Genomic DNA, 6412 nt, shown 5'->3' with positions numbered 1-6412 from the left:
ACAGCTTCCTGCATCACTTGGAAGTACAGTCTTCCAGCTCTTGCTAGGATTTCGATCCTCCCCATCTCTTTTTTGTTTTCCTTAACCCTGCCCACAAAACTGTAAAAAGAATCTTCGCTAAAATTTTCAGTCCTCTGAGGGGCCATTTGTTTCCTGAATTAGAAATGCTAAGTAGGAAATGTTAACTAACACATAGTACACTAATAAATCAGAGATTCCTCACACTCTGCTCCTAAACCGTATTTTCCTCCAGAATCACCTTCCGCTGTCAGGGGGAAAAAAAAAAAAATCAGACCCTAGAAGAAAAATGAGAGGATTCTTTCCTAAAATTTGAAATAAGATTTAATTTAGTCAATTAAAAATGCAACTCTCTGGGGTGTGCTCAGAGCAGGGGGCCTGAAGAAATATGGCTGTTCTGTTTACAACACACAAGACAGGAATCTGGGTTCATTGTGATAAGGGGCACAAAATTTGTGGCCTTCCTATGAACAAATACCCGACACGTGTCCCCTGAACCTCCACGTGGCTGCTGGGCAGGACCAGTGGGACAGGGCTCAATATTGGAAGGAAAACTACAGTATTCAGTGGGGGAGTTTGCCACCTAGAGCCTGTCCAGTCCATGCGTGGGTAGGCCATGGGTGGTCTTATAGACATAAAGGCTTCAAACCTCTCTTTTCAAGGAAAAGAAAAAGAAAAAGAAAAATAGATTGTATATGCCAATCTGGAAAAGGCAAAATTATGGAGACAACAAAAAGATCAGTGGCTGCCAAGAGTTTGGGGGGTGAGGGGAGATGAATACACAGAGGACAGAAGTTTTTATGAGCAGTGAAAATACTTTGAATGACATTATAGTGACGGATGTATGTCATCCTACTTTTGTCCAAACCCATAGAATGTGCAACAGGATTCACTTCACTAAAGTGAGCCCTAAGGTGAACTGCGAACTTTGGTGATTATGTGTCAATGCAGTTCATCCTTGGTTTAAAAAAAAAAAAAAAAGGTACCACTCTGCTGATAATAGCTATGCATGTGAGGGGAGGGGGTATATAGGGAATTTCTGTATCTTGCTGTCAATTTTGTTATAAACCTGAAACTGCGTAAAAAAAAAAAAAACTCAAAAACAATTAACACTCAGGGTAGAAGTTTTTGGCAAAACTTTTGTTTCATTTTTATATATGTATACATATTATATATGTGTGTGTTTGTTGTACTGTGATGTAAAATGTATTTTTTAGATCAAAAAAGTTTGCAGGCCACTGTAGTTAAGTTATACTGGCTAATAAAAGCACAAATTAACCTCAAAATAAAAAATGCAACTTTCTTTTCAAAACTTCTTCCTCCAGTTAGGAAAGTACTTCAACAGCAGTTTGCCATTTGTGTTTCCTTAAGCAGCACTGAAAGGGTGAAGAGCTTTAAAAAACAACCAAAAAATAAATAAAATTGTAAAAGTCCTCTGTAGGACACACTGCACCAAGTGCTTCCAATCACTGGTCTCCAATGACTGTCAAACAAAAATTCTGTTTAATTTCTTTCACTGTTTTTCTCTTTTTTAATCTTCTTGACTTTGAATTTTTAAAAATGAATAATTTAGAGAAGGCTGAAGTTGTCATCAGTAAATTTTATTGTTCCTTCTTTAGATAGCTATACTACGGGGCATAAGTGCATTCATAATAGATATTTTCATTCATTACAGATATCCTCAATTTCTGAACAAATTCCTTGAGAAGAGTGAAAAGAGTTATGTGTCAATTTCATAGAAGATATTGTGAATTAAATCATTTCTGTATGCAGGGAAAAATCCAAATCTACCAATATTAATGCTATGTGTCACTTTTAGTATTAAAGTTTTACTCCTATTCTTGAAATACTTCCATCTGTACTCTCAAGACCCTGCTACCAACCCAAACAGGTCCCTTGTCTAAATTGTTTTTTCTACCTGTGTCACTGACTCGTATCTTGATTGTCAATTTAGATAAAATTAAATTGATTTTATAGAGTTTGGTGGTATATGTTCAGGCTACTTCCGGTAGAAATTTTACTATATACCTCCTTGGTGAAAGTTCAAGCCACTTAGGTCATAAAATGGACAAAAAAAAGTCTCTGGATCCCTTGCGAGTCTCTTTATTTCCTTAAGGGAATACTCTCAAAGGCCTTTTTCAGTCAAAAAAAAAAGCTAATGATTAATTTTTTAAAAAACTAATGCAATATCTTCATTCTATGTTGTAAAGTATCTACATTCAGAGTCACTTTCTTCTTCACAAGCCGTATGTTCATCATAGAGTTTGATTTGTACATATATGAGTAGCTACTGGATAGAGCTGAATTTTTTTTTTAAATCTGTGAAAGAATAATTCAACCTTGCAAGTTACTCTCTATCATTACGAAGAAGAACTTCACCCAAGATTTTTCCTTATGATGTTTCATTACTTTTCCTCCAAGAAGGACAATAATTCAATTTCTGACTTGAGAGATTCCAAGTAACTCCTTCAACTGTCTATGCTATTTACAGAGTAGAGGAAGAATTTAAGGTCAGTTTCCATTTTCTAGAAATGTGTTGTTTTTGTGTGCGTGTTAAAAATATCCTATTAAACACTCTGAGAAGACAGAGAAGCTAATGTTTCAGACAAGGTGTCCCTTTGAAGGGTGACGCATCCGTTGATGTTTTCAAGGGCACTATGGCCTCACAGTCAGGAATCACACCTACAGTAAAATCTTACAGACCTGGCCCTATCTGTATAAGAAACCTGACTTTTTTTTTTTACTTGATTATGTTATTTCCGGCAAATACTCATATATTGTAGAAAATTACTTTACACAATTGGACTTTAATATATAATATTCACTTCAAAAAGCTATCGCCTGGTGTTTCTCAACACAAAGATCAGCGAGTATAATTTTTTATCTACCATACTTTAGCAAATGTTTAAATACGTATCTAAGTTCAAGGTCATAGGCTTCTGTGGCTAATAATCAAGTCACAAGTTGGGATGAGAGAAGTGTTCCCATCTGCTTTGTTCACTCCCAAGGTCATTGTGAGGAGCTCAGGGAAAGCTGAGTCTGTTAAAGATCTTAGTAATTTTGGGTGGGGCATAATTTTCATCACCCCAAAAAAAAAGGTTAGGAAAAGAAGCATAGAAAAATAAATATAAATGATGATAACAGAAACAATGCCCTTAAACTCAAGAACATTTTAAACTTTCAAATAATTAACTATGTTGACTTTTAAAAGAACTTTAATCCATCATCTGTATCCAAAAATACTAAGTCAAAATGTTCTATAAAGTTCCCACAAAATAAATTACTCAAACTTTAAATACAGTTAACAATTTTTCTTCAAATTTGGCTTCCTTTTCATTTCTCATTAAGAGCTGAAATCCTGCCAAAGTTGAAATGTATAGTTTTACCTATTTTTAGTTAAAGTTTAAAAGACATTTTCATGATTTTTTTTCATTGCCTCCCATGCAAAAAGATTCTGGATAACCTGTTCAAGGTTCCCTCAAATAGGCTAGGATTTTGTTCAAGCAAGAAAATTTTAACCTCACTACCATTCTTTAGTTAGTGTTTCCAGTAAAAATTTTTGTTTCGTTTTTCTGATCCTCTTCATCAGAGAAGTGGAGCAATGTGGGGAAAATAGTGTTTAAGTTACTTCTTTAAACTTATTCCTTTACATTTAAGTAAACTACTTTGACTTTTAACTACTGTTAATGCAACATTGAAGACTAGATTTCAGATGAGACTTAGCTATACAGGAAAGAACTGACCTCTAAACTAGGCAAGTAGGAAAGAAGCTAATATGATATTTCTGTTTAAACAGTGTCTATAAATGACTACTAAATCAGACTCTCACTCTTAAGAAATGTTTTCAATTTTTACTTTCTATAGTTTGTTAGAAAAACAAAGTCTGTTGAATGTGCTTTTTAAGCTAAATATTCTCCTACCCTTATTCTGATTCTTCCCTGTTACCCTCCTTAACACCCATCACATTAAAGCCAGTCTTTTGTAGTGATTTCCATTTCTTCCATTTTGATAAATACCAATTAATCACTAATAAATAGAGGTCATAATCACTAATAAATAATTCAAACTGGCCATCGCTACAACCAAAGTATGGAAACAAAAGCAAATCATCCAAACTGACTTACAGTTTTACTGAAGGTATGTTGACTACAGTAAGATCCAGAAATTCCACTTACAGATATATATCTGAGATAAATAAGCACATATGTTCACCAAAAAGCATGTTCAAAAATGTTCATAGTAGTGTTATACAGAATATCCAAAAACTGAAAATAATCCAAATGTATCTTTTTTACTGCAGTAAAAAAGGTTAAATAATAAACAAATTTGGCAATGTGGCAGGGTACAAGATAAGTATTTTTAGACATCTGACAAGGGGTTAATATCCAAAATATACAAATTGACATAAAAAATCAATGACCTGATTTTAAAATGGGCAGAGGACCTGAATAGACATTTTTCTAAAGAACATGTACAAATGGCCAACAGGCACATGAGAAGATGCTCAACGTCACCAATCCTAAGGGAAATGCAAATCAAAACCACAATGACAGGGAATTCCCTGGTGGTCCAGTGGTAAAGAATCTGCCTTCCAATGCAGGGGACGCGGGTTCGATCCCTGGTCGGGGAACTAACATCCCACGTGCCGTGTGGCAACTAAGCCTGGTGTGCGACAGCTACTGAGCTCGTGAGCCTCAATGAGAGAGCCCGTGTGCCGCAAACTACAGAGCCCACGTGCTCTGGAGCCCGCATGCCACCTGGGTGCCACAACAAAGAGCCCTCGAGGCAACAAAAGATCCCGCATGCCTCAGTGAAGATCCCGTGTGCTGCAACTAAGACCCAATGCAGCCAAATAAATAAATAAAATTTTTTTTAAAAAAAGCACAGTGATATACCACTTATACCTGACAAAATGGCTATCTTCAAAAAGACAATGAACAACAAGCGTTTGTGGGGATGTGAGGAAAGGGAACCCTTATACACTGCTGGTGGGAGGTAAATTGGTGCATCCACTGTGGAAAAGAGTATGGAGGTTCCTCAAGCAATTAAAAATAGAACAATAGAAAAATACAATCCAGCAATTTCACTTCTTGGTATTTACTCAAAGCAAACAAAAACACTAATTTGAGAAGATATAGGCACACCAGTATTTATTGCAGAGTTATTTACAATAGTCATGATACAGAAGCAACTCAAGAATCCATTGATAGATGAATAGACAAAGAAGATCTGGCATGTATATGCAATGGAATACTACTCAAACATAAAACAAAAAGAAGTTCTTGCCATTTGAGACAACATGGAGGACATTATGCTAAGTGAAATAACTCAGACAGAGAAAGACAAATAGTATATGATCTCACTTATATGTGGAATCTAAAAACCAAAATAAGCAAAGCATAATGAAAAGACTCACAGATACAGAGAACAAGCGGGTATTTGCCAGAGGGGCTGGGTGTCAGAAGGGCAAAATAGGTGAAGGGGATAGAGTAAAAGGTAGAAACCTCTAGTTATAAAATAAATAAGCCATGGATATGTAATATATAGCATAAGGAATATGATCAGTAATATTGTAGTAACTTTGTATGGGGAAAGATGTACTATACGTATCATGGTGATTATTTCATAATGTATTGATATTTAAATGTCAAATCACTATGTAGTGCACCTGAAACTAACATAATATTGTACGTCAACTATATTTCAACAATAATAAATAAATAAATAAATATTATCAGACTCTGGGAAAAAAGGTGAAAAGACAACACACAGAATGGGAGATAATATTGGCAAAATATTATCAAGACCCAAAAGGGACTTGTATCTGGAAAACAAAGAGAAACTTAAAACTCAACAATAAAAAACACAGAAGTGAAAGAGTGGCATGGACTTATAAATACTACCAAATGTAAAATAGATAGCTAGTGGGAAGCAGCCACATAGCACAGGGAGATCAGCTCGGTGCTTTGTGACCACCTAGAGGGGTGGGATAGGGAAGGTGGGAGGGAGACGCAAAAGGGAGGAGATAAGGGGATATATGTATACGTACAGTTGATTCACTTTGTTATACAGCACAAACTAACACAGCACTGTAAAGCAATTATACTCCAATAAAGATGTTAAAAACAAAGATGTTAAAAAAAAGTTTTAAAATACGTAAGTGATCTGAATAGATATTTCTCCAAAGAAGGTATACAAATAGCCAATAAGCACATAGAAAATGCTCATCATTAGTCATTAGGAAGATGTAAATTAAAACCACAGCGAGACTCCACCTCACACCTACTAGGCCTGCTATAACCAAAAAGACACACAATAGCTACTGCTGGAACACTCACACATTGCTGGTGGGAATGGATTATGGTGCAGCCACTGTGGAAAACAGTTTGGCAGT

The 6412-nt window shown here is 35.5% G+C and overlaps 1 non-coding gene across 1 annotated transcript; it reads left to right on the top strand.

The window, feature by feature from the left end:
• The first annotated feature begins 373 nt into the window (after positions 1–373).
• LOC114891370 lies at positions 374–505 on the top strand. The gene has a single exon (XR_003792481.1). It is a non-coding gene; the product is annotated as a small nucleolar RNA SNORA11 (small nucleolar RNA).
• Positions 506–6412: the final 5907 nt, after the last annotated feature.

The sequence above is a fragment of the Monodon monoceros genome, unplaced genomic scaffold, assembly GCF_005190385.1.
Source record: "Monodon monoceros isolate NGI ecotype Baffin Bay Population unplaced genomic scaffold, NGI_Narwhal_1 Super_Scaffold_11, whole genome shotgun sequence".
NCBI classification, from domain to species: Eukaryota; Metazoa; Chordata; class Mammalia; order Artiodactyla; family Monodontidae; genus Monodon; species Monodon monoceros.
Note: the sequence above shows the minus strand (reverse complement) of the source record. Positions and strands in the feature narration are given on the sequence as shown.